The following is a 16,464-nucleotide window of genomic DNA, read 5'->3' on the forward strand; positions in this document are numbered from 1 at the left end:
GACCGAGACTGAACCTGGCATTGTCTTCGAGCGCTTGTATTGGACCAAAGTGTTCGGAAACTTTTGCCGCGCGTTTGGTCTCGAGTGTGGTGATTTTCTCAAAGTGTGTGTGCGCCTGTGTTGTGCGAAACTATAAAAGGGAGTTGGCTTCAGAGAGATTTTTTTTTTTTTTCCAGGAGAAGAAATGTGTCGCAGGAAAAGAAAGCCTTGCTGCAACGATAGGAAATGACGCTGCACCCTTTCTCTTTCTCTGTCCTTTCCCGTCAGATCTCTGTACCCTGCTGGGGTAGCCATTGGCACCTGTTTTCTTACACTCTGTCATACACTTGAAGCGTGTCGCCCTGAGGGGAATGGGATCAAAACCGACACCTGCCATGTTCCCTGTCCTGCAGTGCCTTTGCATCTGGCTGCCACGCTTTTCACCTTTTGCCCTCTTGTCAGAATAACTGTGTAAAAGTGGAATTGAAAACAAAGCACCACCCATACCGGAATAACAAAGCCCCGGCAGGGTGAACGAAAGGAACCATCTGAGAGTGGCTGCAGAGCGTGCCTGTAATATTTGTACACGATAATTACAGCCACGAAGCTCCACTGCTCATTGCTTTTCGAGCCGAGCGTGACATTTGGCGGAAATGTGCCAGGAATGTGCCAACGAAGATGGTGAAACTGGAGCAAGTCTCTCACGCTGTCCTCAAAGAAACCGTGACCTTGAGTGCTGCTCTTGTTGTTTTTTGTTTTTTTTTTTTCTCACGGAGGTTACTCACACAAATACAGTATGCAGCAAAGTATCTTATTACCAACCATCAATCATTGCTAACCACAGGGAGAGCAGCAAGGTTGAAAACAAGCCTCTTGCAGCAGCTTGTTCTGTGTGCAGTCAAAAAACATAGGTTGTTGAACAACATGTTTCATGCCTTACAAGAATGTCACTTAGACGTGAAAGTTGTCTTTAATTATCCACAACCATGTTTGAAACCACAGTGTTTATTGTACCCTTAAGTTTTTGATTTTGCTTATGGATCATTGTACTATCAAGGTGCTGTGTTGCTGAAAAACAGCACTTTTTTTTTTTTTTTTTAGGCTCAGATGAAAGTATTGCACACCTTCATTGCACAACACCACAAGGACAGGTTCAACTGCCAGAGCGTGGTGATCAAAATATCCTACAGGCCTGAACCTGATTCACTGAGGGGAAATTAGCATGATCCTGTCATCACGCTCAACGCAGCCTTGAATGCACGTTTGTCAAAAAACGCAGGGTTCGGAACTCAGGTGGCTGAAGTGTTATTTGTCGTGACGCTGCAAAGTTATTCTGCGAACAAAAGGCAGAAGCAGCTGACCCCGCACTCCGGGATGACGCGATGACAGGCGCTGTCATCGGAGGGTTTTCCAGAGCGTGTGCAAATATCAACCAGGCTGTGTGTTTTCCGTCATCACTGGCAGCTTTTAAAGTACACACTGGATGTAAATGCCATCCAGGTTGTTTACAGCCAAAGTGAGATGGCGTCCTTCTGCCACAGGAGCCTTAAATCCTGTTGATTCGACCCATTTAACCCCATGTGTCTGTCCCACTTTCCAACAAGTCCAAGCACATTATGCACCTGTCCTGGAAAAGTTCAAGGCTCGACAACGGTTAAAGAACCGTGACGGCGTCTCTTTCAAAGCAGAGAAAGATTTTAGGAGACAGGTGATAAGAGCGTAGACGCCCAGGTCTTTCATGTGTGTCCGGGATGATTTGGTGCTCCATGGTCTGGTGCTTCATGCTAACAATAGCTGAGCGATAAGAGACGATTTGCTTTATCAGAAATATCAAACTGACCTTTGGTGGCTTAGCCATCCAACTCTGTTACAGTCTAGGGGTTCTTTCCATGAGCAATACACTGATCTGATGCTTAAAATGCAATTGTTCTGGAATGGTTTCCTCAAGGAATTATTTTGCAAAAGCTACCAGCTCAGGCCACACTTGAAAATCAACCTTTTCGTGTCGGGCGGCATGTCACAGTTTATTATTCTTTACCTTAAAATCTCACCAGAGGACCATTCGAGCTAATCAAAAGGGCACTTGGCTTCATCACTGGAGCTCTTGAGAAGTTACGGGGCAATTAGGTCAGCTAAAGGAGCCATTATGCTAATTACAAGGGCCCTTGGGGAGTAACTTGTCTGACCAGGAGTGCACTCTGGGGCACTCAACTGTGTCTCCCATTAGGACACAGCAGTACATACCTTACCTAAGTGAAATAACCTTTAATGACAGGGTGCTTCAGCACTCAACAGACCAATGACGCCACAGGACTGCTACATGTTGTTTTCTATGAGTACTGGGACACGCCAGTGTTTTATTTTGTGTCATATGCCCATCTTAAACATTTATCTTCTGCTTCAATCTTACAAAGGTGCAACATGTTTAATTTTATGACAGGGTTGAGATTGTCCCAAAAAAAAGCCCTGTCGCTTCAATTTGCATACAAATGACACAAATTCAGACTTTCAAATTGTGTGCAGCACATACGCCAATGTCCAATTTTTGGTTCAGATGATGAGCCAGTCTTTCCAATAACTCCTGCCGAGAGCAGATGCGTCCGAATATCATGCATAGAAAATGTGAGGTGATAAAGTAATAGTGAGTGAAAGAGTCCAAGCAGGTTGGAGGCTGGGGTTGATGGATGGGTCACAGACATGTGATTTTTACCCAGGATGCCGGTGTTTGTTTCTGGTGAAACTAAAAGTCAGCGTCGCCTTGTTCTTACATTAGGGAACTTAAAACATTAAGCTACGTAACTTCAACTTTTATATAAACCTAACCAAGAAGTTTTGTTGCCTTAACCAAACTGCAACACTCTTTGTTTTGTTAAGGTCATCTGATTCTGGATCTGCTCCCAATAGAAGTTTGTAGGAAGGATTGTGTAGCTTAGCCTTATCTTCATTATTGACTAATGATCAATGGAACAAAAGTCACGGCCAGTCGCTCAGCATCCAATAAGATACCGTCTCACTGGTGCTCTAGATCACAAAGGGTTTTAAAGATCGCAATTACAAATAAATCCAATCTGGGAATATGATTAAAGCGTGATACAGCCTTGCGTACAATCCATCCGGTCTTGCAGTTGTGTGATTAATGTGCGAAAGCCAACACTGAACCATAAATCAAAACCAAGGCTAAAGATATGTATGGTCAGTCTGCTTGCATCAACGAGAAATCCAGCTTAAAAGTCCAACAACACACTGTCGGTCACACCATTACATGCCTCTGCTGTGCAGCCAAATACTCGGTTCCCCTCCAGAATTTAAATCAAGTCAGTTTTCCAAAGATACTAAATATGTCAGTTTGAATTTTGGGGACATTCATAGCAGTTCTCTGTTTGATTGAATTGTCAGCCCCGTATTTGAAAATTTCACTCAATGTGAATATCAGAGCTTCAGTAAAGAGTTGGAAAAGGGGTGACACAAAAATGTACTCTCAGAAGGCGTGGGTTGCCTTTCCCAGTCGTCAGAAACAAATAGCTGAGCTTGTTTTTGCAAACCACAGATAAGTTAAAGCTTTATGTTTGTTTACGTTGCAACTTTTTCAATATTCTGTTTCTCTCTGTTGGGACAAACCCGTGCTTACGATGTGGTTACGTTTAAACAGAAAAAAAAAACAACAACATTTGGCTATGTTTGAGGAAGCATCATGGTTGGACTTAAATTGAGCTATGCTGGCCACCATAAATACGACCGGAGATGGCCCTACAGAAATATCCTGAGTCTCCTAATTTAACACTTAGGCCATGTCCTTGCATACTAAAACATTTTTTTCCCCCGTCTTCCTTGTTATGGTTTCAAGAAAATTTGTGTCCAGACAGATCCATTATAAACGACTCAACATGCTGTAGTTCAAATTTCAGGCCTATAGGTAGCGCTTAAAATTCACCAAAAAAGATCGGCCAAAACGATGCAAAACGTGCGTTTACACAAAAGCGTTTCCATGTGGATGGCCCCTTATGAAATGCTGAAATGCAGACGTGAACTGCGGTTGCCTTCTTGGCTGCTGTAACTCCACCCCCATCTGCTCCACCTCCCTATGTGAAAATAGGGTAAACATGTTATGCAAAGATGACTTATGATTTGCACATTTTGTACAATGTCTATATGTACATAGCCATGGTGTGTACGAGCTTGGATGTATCTGCGGTTTGCAGGAATAAGTGCTCACATCGTAGCCCTCTGACCGGGCTGACTTCTAATCATCACTGCAGAAGAGTGAATCATTCCCTTTTTTTGAGTATACTTTTAAAACTTTATATATTTTTGAGCTCTGACAAAATAATGTGTTTGCTGACCCCAATCCCACACTGTGCCAGCCTGTGGGACTCAACTTACCAGTTTTTTTTTATTTTTTTTTTACGACTGAGAGCTTGAGGTGAACAGCGTAAAAGACTCGATGGGATTCTAAAGTTTGGGTTGGAAGGCCTGTTTTCTGATGGGTCTCCTTTTGACAGGGGAAGTAGCAAGGAGCGAGACTAAATTTACCCAGTCTGGGTCCTGGCAGAGCAGTTTTATTTTTTTATTTTCATAAGACATCCCTGATTCAGAGCATGTGAGACATCTCCGACTGCAGCACACAAACAGCGCGGCGTAGGTCTGTGGGTGGGCTATAGCTCCTTGGGCCAAAGGCAAAAAAAACACACAGATGCAAAAGAATCTTCCATTATTTGAGAAGAGATTCTTACTGCAGAAAAAGCAAAAAAAAAAAGTTGCCCTGTCTTCTGAATGTCATCACGCAGCAGGGTTTCACTCCTTTTGGCTCCTTGGCTACTGTGCTACGAACATGAGGATGAGTGATAGTGACATCAGACGTACTAAAAGCCGGCGCAGAGAGGATATGGCTCTGAAATGGGCTACAAAATCTGCATGCCTTAAGGTCCAAACAAAAGCCATGAAGCACGCACACTCTGCATGATTCCTCTTTCCTAAAATGCAGCACAGATTACGACCTTGACGGCGAACAGAAATAGACAAACAGCTGTGGAATACATTGATGATAATTGCGCATATTGTTACAGCGCCATTATGCAAATAATTATGTAAAAGACCCCCCTTTTTAGCGAAAGGAAGACTCTTCAGAAAGCACTAAACTTTCGGAAATTACAAGAGTTGCTTGGGAGAGCTGCGCCTTGAGAGCTCTTAAATTATGCACACAAACAGCCGTAGCTAAGAAACAAATACAGCCAGATAGACTAAATAACAGAATCTGGACGGCGTTTGTTGCAATTAAATATTTCTACTGTTCAACCACAGATGTTCAACCCACGTGCGACATGAGGATAGCCAGATGAAGTCGTCGCTCTTGCTGTCCTGCCCTTATATATATCCCCAGGCTCTCAGTTCAAATACTTATATCTGCTGCTTTATCAGATGAGTGGGAGGCATGTAATTGTGTTGATACAATAGCTGCAGTGTCCCTTTCAATATATAGAGGTAACGGAGAGGTAACACAGCGCTCATTACTGATGGAGCACTGGGAGAACGCACAGACGTGGGATCACTCTGTGGATGCAGCGTTCTTTTTTTTTTTTTTTTTCCCGTTAAGTATATGACGATCCAGATGAAAATAGGACAGATGTGTTTGAACGTTTGCCGACAGACGGTTCCTTTGCGAGCGTCACCCTGCTTTTCCGTTTGATTTTTAGTTTTAATGATGGTGCGCAGTAGAACGGGGAAAGAAAAAAAAAAAAGTTAAACCCAGATGCATGCATCGCAGCCTGGAGCACTTGGCTTGGTGTCTTAGAGCTGACAAACTACAGCGGGGAAATCTTCGGGATCCCATGGTGAGAAAACAAACATTAAAAGTGAACCAATTTGAAAAAAGAATTTATTCAGCTTCAGTAATCACTGACTCAACGACAGAGAGGGAGGAAGCACTCCGATGTTGAAATACCACAATTTTGTCATGCATTGAAATCTTTTCTTAAAGTGGAACAAGAACCCTCTCAGCGCTCCCGCTTTGAGATCACTGATGCCACTGTGTTAGCAACATGGCTAATGATAACAGCTTGGCTACTGTTCAAATGGTATTTGATATTCAAATACTGATCTGCGATGAAAAGGCAGACTTAAACACCCAGTTGGATAAATAAGTGAGCAGGTATCGTTACTTACTGATCCAGTGGAGAGAATGTTGGTTTTGAACCGTTTCAAATCCCGGTGGTAAGAAGAAACACATACCAGCAGGGGAACAGATTTTGACGCAACACCAGCGCGCTTTTCATCCAGTGAATGCCCTCTCTTCACTCAGTTTCCATCCATTTCCCCTCCCTCTTTGCCTTCTTTACGTGAATCGGCAGAATTCTTTATCTTTCCACAGTAACTCCACCGTTACCTGAGATAGCGACCGGGTATAACAATGCCCCTTCCTGTTTTTGGTTGTGCAGTGGCAGACGCCCTTGCTTTGTTGCGTAATTTGACCAGCTTAGTAGCAGACCAATTTACACATGGATGGTGTCACTTTCATACAGCCATTACACTGTGCAATCACAGCCTGTTCTCACTACCGACACGTCAGATATTGCAGCCTGGTCAGAGGCCGTTAGCTACGATGGCTGACGCTGTAGTTACCCATCATGTTTCAGTACTTGAAGTACCCCTGTAGTAAGTAATATAACTTTCCCTTTGTAGACTAGAGCTAACATCTCGTTTGCTTATGTGACACAAGTTCCGTCACTTAGTTATTTTAATCAAAGTTATGATCTTTTCCTAAACCTAACCGAACCGTGGTTGTTGACAACACAAGTAATAGTCAGAGAGTGTTAATCTGTCATAATATGGTTTAATGGTTGGTCAGCAAGCTTTATTTGAAAGTCTAAGCAGATTTTGCATGTAACGTATTAGTGCTTACTTTACATGCAAAACTGATGCGAGGGGGAGCTTCAGGCCATCTGCCATATTTGATGAGCTGGGAGGGATAACATGTTCGCATGAAAAAGGAAAATAGTGGGCTTTGCTAGTTTAAGTAAAATTATGTAAGTATTAGTACTTTTAGCAAAAGTAAAAACAATCATTATGCTTAATTCCATTATTCAGAATAATCTATATTTTTGCATCACTGTAGTCACCACTTTAATGTTTAAGTGCAATATTTGCCTCTAAACTGCAGGTGTACATAGAAGCAGAAAGTAGAAGAAATTGTACTGAAGGAAAAGGACAAGTTACGTTCCACTACTGCTCAGCTGCTACCTCTGTATTGCCTCTGAAGTTGCTGCTTGAGATGGTGCTATGAAAACACTGCACGATTATGTAACTTAGAAAAAGGGACACACTCAAATAATACCCCCCCCCCCCCAAAAAAAAAAAAGCACAGTTGTCACAACAGAAATTCAACACTTTCTGAGAGACACTTACAGAACATTTGCCCTCAGCCACTACAAACTCGGTTGAATCAACATTCATAACTGTCTCACACAAAGTCAAACACTGCGCATTACAGCACACTGGTATTTACTGTAGGCCCAGTATCGCAATGGAACTCTTATTTTGTCCACCTTCTTTCTGCTCACAGTTCTATGATTGAGCTGCAGTGTTTAACACGAATGACATTTGAATGGCAAAGGCATTTTTGAATAGCAGCTTTGAATAGAGTTATTTATATTTTCATCTGCAGCATCCACGTTCAGCAACAAACACTTATTTCATCCGAAAGGTTGCTCTCCGTTGATGTCCTATTTGCATGTCGGCATAGCTAATATTTATTTGATTATGAAGAAAATGCACCTCATTCTGTGATCAAACAGTCAGTTGATAAGAAATACATAAATAATTAAACATTTACTTCCCCTTCTGAGTTGACGGGTAAATCAACACCCTTTGGTCCTAGTTCCAGTTACTAAAAACAAATACAATACCTTATCTCTATGTTTTATTTGTTATTAGTTCACGTCCATGTGATAGAGCACCTGGACTACTTAGGAAAAGTACATAAAGAACCTACTGACAAGGAGCTTAATGGCTTTGTGGCTTTCATTAACAGGAAAGCCACCGTAGAAAGTAGTTTAAGAGCATATTTCAACAAGGCGCCAGTAAAAAGGATACAGTACATTTATTCTGAAAGAGAGGTAGACGGGGGGGTAACAAAACCATTTTAAAAATGGAGTTCACTCTTAGAAATCATTGTTACTTCCATGGAAGTTATGCACATTGGTAAATGTTGACTTCATTGTGTCACTGAGCATGAATCTGCTTGCAGACCATGATCTGAGATGATATCAGCAGGGGTGGCCCCAGAATTTCAATGGGTGGGGGTCAGAAGAGGCCACTGAAAATCTTTGGGGTGGCCAAAGATTTTTGGATCAGGTGTACCGATGGAGGGAAGGAGGTGTACTGATGGTCAAAATTAGCTCACTATATATACTATAAGTATTGGAATAGCTGCTTTAAATACATAGTATCTACTGTTTAATATCAGATGCATCCAATGTTCTGGGGTCCACTGGATCTCAGGCTCTCAGGCTGTCTAAATGAGGGTAAACTTTCCCATTCTGAAATAAATCCTCAGTAGTTCTAGGTCTATACTCTCTCCAAATATTTTTTCACTTCACTTTTTTCTACCCTAATCCTCAGACCACATCCTTTAGAGGAGACGTATCAGGGTTGGGTAACTGCTGAGGTCAACCATAGATTTGCACTTTCTATGATGTTCCAGATTGTGGTTCAGTTTATACTAATCCTATGACAAACCCACTTGGCTTGAAGCTTAAGACACATTCAAAAAAAAAACAAAAAACAAAACATTAGCATGAGGGAGACATTCCGGGGCTCATCTGCAAGCAATCGACCATTAAGCTGCAGAGAATTACAGCAGAGGAGTGTGGGCTATGTGCAGCTGGATCTGTATCCTACTTTGTTTTATCAAGTCTGGCTTTTTATCTCATCAGTTAGAAGCCACGATCTGGCATATTCTACAGTCCCTGCACCGCAGGGAGGTCACAGGTCAGGCTGTGCTCCAACTCAGCTGGAAGTGGCCGCACTTTGGTGTCTTTTTCAAGGACACAGACCAGCTTGAACGCCAGCTCACTTCATGTGCAACGCGCCAACATTAGTAGACTTCACACGATAAACCGCCTTAATGTCTCTCTCACAAGGACAGATTTTTCTTGTATTATGTGTTTTGTTATTGGCTTAAAACTGTTTATTGGCTGATTGGATCATTAATCTGTGTTTTGGATGGATCTGCTTATTAGTTTATAGCCTTAGTTTCATGCTTTAGGCTTGGTGCAGGAGCCAGGCTATTTAAAGCCCATCAATGCAAGTGCAAGTTTTTTTCTCTTCCCCTTTTCCTTGGTATTGTAAGAAGCTCCAAGAGGAGGAGGAGGAGGAGGAGGAGCTCTGTATAACTGCTACAGAGCTCTCCCAGCTGTATCAGAAATCACCAGATACAGGCAGGGAGATACCGGAAGTTGGGAGGTTATGCCCTCAAAATAAAATAGTTTTAAATCTTTGGTTGGAAAGTTGCTTTTACGGATTTATTTTTACATATAATACTAAACATGACTTTTAAACGCCTATAGTGTGTGTTGCTATACAATAGGACCGCTATAACACGAAATATGTCAACAGAGTCAGTTTGGAGCTTCTGGTAATATTAAACACGTGCTTCTATTTTGAAAGGAGTCTTCGGAATAGGTGCTGCGCAATGCGCTCCACTCGACGCACCCTCCCGTCTCTGTCGTCCACCTCTACAGCATGCAAATTACGGCGCAACTCCAATACACCGCAGATTGGTTAACTACACAGAGCGCGCGGCGCGGCGCACGAGCAGGACGCGCTGTCATCTTTATTTTTTTTTTCAAGTGGACTCTACTAAAAAGAAAAAGAGAAGAAGGGAAAAGGTGAATTAAATCGACAACACTGGTTTCTTTTTTCTTGTTCACCCTCGAACCCGCAACTTAATCAGATTTTAATTCCGTAGAGGCTGCGGCGAGGAGGACCGTGAACGCATCATCACCATCCCCAGCAGCACCATCCCGGGACCGGAGTGAAACCTCACAGCGACGGAATAACTCAGCGAGCCCGTGTATGTGCGTGTGTGTGTGACAGCTTTGTGCTCTGGACTGGAGAAAAGACTAAGAGAGGACAAGCAGTGGGAAGTTTTTCAAGGAGAAAGTGTTGTGGAGGTTACCCCTCTCCGCCCCCCCGAAAGAAAAAACACACACACAGCTCGTCTTCAATGCGTCGCCCCCTCGTACCTGCTGATGGACTGAGCACGGTGACAGTTGGAGGAGCCTTGCCTTGTTTTCATCAGTTTTAACAGGTAAGCCACGAAGAAAGAGTTGCATTGCCCCTCCATGTTTCTGTTTTACATTTAACCGCAGCGAGCTAAATCACTTTTTTTTTTTTTTTTTTTTTAGCAGCCCCCTTTTTTACTAGCAGGTGGGCTTTATAGAGGGCGTAGAGGAATCCAGGTGTCCATTAGGGCTAAGGGGGCAGGTTCCAACTAGCTTAAGTATGCTATTGAGCAACCCGGTTGTTTGACCAGCACTCCATCATGTCCTACTGTAATAAAGGAACGTACAGTGAGCTTGACAACTCAAGAGCTGTTTTTTTTTACGACCATGAGAAGTGTTGAGAAGGTGTCGGAGAGAGACACCGCAAGCGAGTTTCATCCCCGAGGGGTTCCTCCATTACCTCCAGCGCACCTGGCGGAGTGCCACACGCAGCTACTGTACCCCCGCTGCCGCCTTATGCTGCTCGAGACCCCGCTGCTGGGGCTCCTGATTACTTATTTGTATCGCTAAAACTTTACAGTTTTTTTGTCCAAATGCTCAATTAGTATTCTCTCCTTCCTTATTTATTTTTTTTTTACTTGGCACATAGCCACCGCAGCTAAATATAGTGGCTGGCGTATGAATATTTATAATTACTGTAAGTGGTCGCAGGTGTGTGGTAATGGGAAGGGGGTGGGAAGAGTGAGGTGGGGGGGCCGCATCACGACTCCTAGAACACCTCCGCCAATCAGGAGGTGAGGGGAAGGGGGGATCTGCTTCCATCAGAAGCCCATTACGTCTGTCACTCATTCCGATCCATTAAGGGGTGCAATGGTGGGCTGTTCGCGCTCAGCGAACATGACAGTGAAGGTTTATTCCACCGGTTGAGGTTTGCAGCTCCGCTGGAGTGCAGGCAAATGAAGGCGAGGGCCGTCTCATTAGCGGAAGTTGCGAATTGCATAATTGAGTTTGGACCCCAATTTTTTGCTTGGATGAACCACTTGGTTGATAATGTCATTGGGTCCACGACTGTGCTTAAGCTGAACGTGTCGAATTAACCTGAGATGTAATTACCGATCCGGTGTGTGGGCTAAAAATATGTACAACTCAAAGGGAGTTTTGAATGCGGCTCTGTTTGAGCTTCTGCCCAACAAATAATCTATTAATAGCAAGAGTTGTGCGTGTAATTATCTGATTTTACGAAATCAGCCAACGTCCAGCAACAGTCAGCCAAACACAGTACACCGTTGATCCCTCTTAACGCAGGTCAGTGTTGGAATAGGTGTTGAAAATGGCCAAAGGCAATCGGTCTCACCAGCGCAAGTAGTCTGCAGTTTTTCTCAGAGTATCAGCTCAGGGGCAGAACAATGAAGGAGGCATTGTGAAACTTTATTAAAGCACACTACTCTTTCAGACAGCGAGAGCCTGCAGATATATTGGAGAAGCCTCTGCTTTTTTCTGAGACACGAAGAAAGTAGGCAGCGCTAGCCCACAGAATATTGAATCAGTCGAAGGAGGAAGAAAAAAGAAAAAGAAGGGCTTCGAACAAGGGGCAAGGGAGTTGAACTATCTCCTGCCTCTTGAGTGGGCGGATGTCATAATTATCATTTCTCCAGGACTGCGGTGGAGGGGCCCACGGGCGCTGGCAGGATCTCTGCAGATCTGTGGGTGTAGCGGTGGTGTCGACCCTGTAGGGCAAGCCACATCACTTCCAATACAGAGGGAGGAAAGGGACAAGTCCCACCGTAATTGGTGCCCGGGAACACTGCAGGGCGCTCCGGGAAAAGTTGATGGACGGTCAGAGCTTGTCCGTGCGCACAAACAATGCTGGGGAATGCGCACGCACAGCAGGCACAGAAACACACTCACGCACGCCGAAGCAATAGAGTGCAGGGGTGCTCTAATCTGCTCTCCCGTGTCAGGCTGAAATGAAACAACCCCCCTCGCTGGACGCAACAAGTCTCACTATCTCGCATTCGCCGTCTCAGTCTCCGGTCTCATTCTCGGTTTCAGCCCCCGAGCAAAAGCAGCCTGACTTTGAGTATTAGTGGATGCACGAGACGGTTGGTTGGTGACCTCCAAGTGAATAGGGAGAAATGCTGGGGAAAAGATGGAGCTCACATTATCGGGGCAGATGCTGACACCAATATGAGGGACTTAAAAGATTACGATATTTGTATACCAGCTGATACTCTTATATATACATAGAATAAGTGTTATTTAGGCACTGTGATGTCGAACTATGACACATCACCGATTGATATTCAGTAAAATGTGGTAAATATTGACACAACATTGAGGGCATATAGTTTTAGATTTGTATTAAAAGATAAATATAACCACACTTAACGAAGCTTTTTTGGGTAGTAGCAGTGAACAGCGAAGACTGTAAGACTGTTGTAAACATTAATAGATAAGTTCACCCAAAAAGGAAAATTCCGTCATCTTCTCAACCACTTGCTGAGAGGAAAGTTTTTGTACTCCACAAAACATTTTCTGGAGTTTCACAGCAAAACAGCACTGCAGCATTTCTCCTTATTAACTGACAGAGGGACTTTATTAAGACTACATTATTTTAAAATAGAGACCGAACAAATACATCCAAAACCGGCTGTGATCCAAAAGTAATCCCACTCTCCAGAAGCCCAGAGATCCCAAATTGATTTGAAAAAGGCAATATATCACACTAGCGCATTTAGCTTAGCAGCCACAGTGACGATTTTGGCTTAGGAAAGAAAGAAACATCTTATCAAATCACTTTGGGGGTCTTGAGGCTTCAGGAGATTTGGATTATGTTCCTACTTCAGTCAGTAGAATGCTGCAACATTGTTTTTCGCTGCTCCAGGAACATTTTGTTGACTTCAGATGGCCATGGGGGTTGATAAGATTATGACCAAATTTTGGATTTTTGGGTGTACTTATCGTTTCATCTTTACGGCAGTCTTAGTGCTGTTGTCTGCTATTTTATTTTCCCCCAAATGAATAGTAAACATCAGTGTAATCACCCCAACAATGTTCTTATGCACTGTGTTTAGTAAAGAAAAAAAACAAAACATAACAGACAACGTATACACAGGTATCGAAAAATTTGGATAGGACAGTGTATATATATCAGTTGGGCTCCACTCTTAGTGTCATTGGAATTTCACGCTTGTGCTGTTTGAGTAAATTGGACAAAATTAGCATGTATGAGTCACATTGTGAGAAACACTCCCTGTAAAATGCTTTCTATGTTATTGTCAGACAAGGCATTCTGTATTATACCAGCTCTCTCACATTTGTCCCCAGTCGCTCCTTGTTGCATTGCTGTTATCCAGGAGTGTCTTATCTCAAACACCTGAAAGAAAGCAATAGCTTCTCTCAGTAAAAAGCTCTCCATGCTATAAAGCTCCCTGTCAGGAGATATACTGTACTGTATAGGGGGTGGGTGCTCCGGGCCAGTGGATCTCTTATTGCACTCTGCAGGACTCCAGATAACAACCCCAGGAACAGCACTTAAAACCATTTTTACAGCACAACTGATTCATGATTCTTTTAAAGTTACTGATCAATGTTTTAAGCTGACATTTCCCCCAGAATAACGATGCACAACGCAACAAGGTTTTGCTGTCTTCTCCTTCAGACATTCATGACAGGTGCTGAGTCTACCCGGCTGTCTGTCTGAGTGTGTTCTAGATGCCGGAGAAACCTGCTGTTTGGGAAGCAGTGCATAGACTATGATGGGGCTGTGGTTTGCTGTTCTGACGAAACGCTCAGTGAGCAGATTATTTAGGACAATAAACACACGGCTGCCTTTGTTTAAAAGGCAACACTCCCTTCTGTTGCGGCGTCACGTGTGGTACGCACACATTTCTTTATGCCAGACACGCAATGTGTGCCGTGTTGTCTGTAAATTGTGTTTAATCTTCAGTTTATGTTATGATTTGGGAGCATTTTAAGATGCTGGGCAGTAATCCATCCCAAGACAAACAGGGAATTACAGGTGTTTTTGATTTGACTTTGAAGCATTTGTCCTTTGAGCAGGTTTTAACAGGAGCGTTAGAATGCCGTCCACCTCCTTTAATAGCCGCCGTGGCATTCCTACTTAATTGGTCCTGAAAGGTCTTGTTCAGTAGGACGGTGCAGGTCAGCTCAAGTCTCTGTAGTTGTTAAGTCATCAGACACTCAATTAACTCGGCCACTGTGCCCGATGCTAGAAAAGAGAAACTGCAGGGGCAGAAAAACAACATAGCTTGAACCAAATCTGCACCAAGGTGCTGCTTTAAGTGTTCTTTGATAGACTTATTTAAAGCTTATCTTGACTTTCATGTAAAAATATATCTATTTTATGAGCTTAATTCCCAGACTGGGACTGCAATAACTGAAATTCCCAAGGTTTGTACTGTCAGATCAAAAGTTTAAAGCTTCACGGCACAGCTTTTACTTGATGACATTCCGATTTTTTGAAGTTCAAGAAAAGCGGTGCGACGATTAGTTGACAACTTGATCTAAAGACAATGAGTTTCCAACTATTTTGATGCTTGATTAATCGTTTAAGTACTTTTTAAGTGAACATTTGCAATTTCCAGCTTGGTAAAAGTGAAGGTCTTTGGGTTGTGCACTACTGGTTGGACAAGAGAAGCAAACTGACATTTTGGCCCAAATAAATTGTGACGTGATATGGACTTAACAACTAATTAATCATGAAAATGATTGTCAGATAAATCAGTGATGGTAATAATCTTCAATCACAGCCCTGTTCCAGTCTTTTTTTAAACCCTTGTTCCCTCAAAATATTAACAGTCATCCATCATCTACAAGTAAAGAAGTGTGATGATCTGTCTAAAGATTACACACAGACATCTATACATTTTCCCATTCTCTCCACAGCCTATCCTGTTGTAGGCCGGAGAGTAAAGCTATTTTCCTGTCCTCTGAAAATATTTTCAGTGTTTTCAGTCCTGAAGCCCCGTCTCTGTCCACAGACTGTTTAATTCTACTCTGTCTGCTGCTGGCAGATCTAACGAGTCTTGTTATTTCCATTGGTGGTGGAGTGAATTTCCTATAAGGCATGTGTATCAGTCAGCCACTTGGGGCGTCAGATGGGTGCAGTTTTGTTCTACTGGCTCTGAATCATAAAGCAACTTAAACTGATCCCTGTGTGACAGAGGGATGAATAATGGAAGTGTCTATTGAATAAATAGGTAGAGGGCAGAGCTGAGAGAGACTCGGGATAGGAGGTATACACAATCCAACCAGTGATTTTCTGTCAGATGTAAGACTTGCCAGCACACGTTTCACAAGCGCTGAAAAATGGCCTGCTGCTAATCCTCCGTCCTGTCCCGGCTTTTTGGTGCACCATCGGGGCTGAGGGAACTTTGAATGTGTTTTTGCAAGGTTTGCTGAAAGCTAATCCACAGGGGCTTGAAGCCGGGCCACCATTGTCTTGTTTATTTATTTAGATTTTTAAATTCTTCCTTTCTCGGATGTGCAAGAGCTCAACAATCTCATTCCAACGCTGCTGAAATATAAATGTGCAGCTACTTGTCGAAAATATGTAGAACCACTTACGAAAAGGAATATTCAGGTTTTAGGAAGATGAAGTTGCCGATGATAATAAAGGTGATCACAATAGATTTTGATTCCTTTACTGTTCAATATAAACATTAATGCCATTATGGGACCATTTAAGGGTTAAACTTAAAGGTGCATTATGTAGTTTTGGGGAAGACATTTCAGTCATCGACAGTGTTCTGAGAAAAGCTTGTTTATTCAGTTATGGAGAATTTTTGAGTTTGAGTTTTTTAGTCATTAATGTTGCAAATATCAAAATTCTACCCAGTTCCACTGGTAGCTCAAGCAATGCTCTGTAGAAAAAATTGGACACGTACTTTGACGTGACAAGCCAAAAAACTGCAGGCTGTCCGACTGCCGTCCTTTGTCATCATTGTCTACTTTCATTATTGTCACAATTAAGAATTAGGACCGTTCATCACTCAGCATCACATCCAATAACTTTTAAAATGCATGAACAGTTTTTTTTTTTTTGGAAATTTGTTTTTATGGTGGGCTTCTTCTAATTGTTAATTAACTGGATACCAATCAGCTGTTACTAATGACTGCACATCTTATGCCATGTGTTAGTGTAATTTGACTTACATAAGTGTCCATGTTATGTGTGTGACGGTATTTATAGCATGCACACTTTCATTAGCCTCCCTCTGATGTGCCGACACCACAAGGTGTTCAA

At 42.8% G+C, this 16,464-nt stretch overlaps 1 protein-coding gene across 7 annotated transcripts in view; it reads left to right on the forward strand.

Annotated features, from left to right (window-relative positions):
- The window catches only part of slitrk6 (SLIT and NTRK-like family, member 6), a 182,470-nt gene that overhangs the window by 109,709 nt on the left and 56,297 nt on the right, over positions 1-16,464 (forward strand). For 3 of the 7 annotated variants that reach the window (XR_005073372.1, XM_037091550.1, XM_037091551.1), the window contains one exon: positions 9,640-10,282. The exons of 1 other annotated variant lie outside the window; for it this stretch is intronic. The gene's annotated coding sequence lies outside the window, so the exon portion shown is untranslated. The remainder of the gene's footprint in view (positions 1-9,639; positions 10,283-16,464) is intronic. 3 more of the 7 variants (XM_037091553.1, XM_037091554.1, XM_037091552.1) reach the window with 2 other exon arrangements.

Source organism: Acanthopagrus latus, chromosome 24 (genome assembly GCF_904848185.1).
Source record: "Acanthopagrus latus isolate v.2019 chromosome 24, fAcaLat1.1, whole genome shotgun sequence".
NCBI lineage: Eukaryota > Metazoa > Chordata > Actinopteri > Spariformes > Sparidae > Acanthopagrus > Acanthopagrus latus.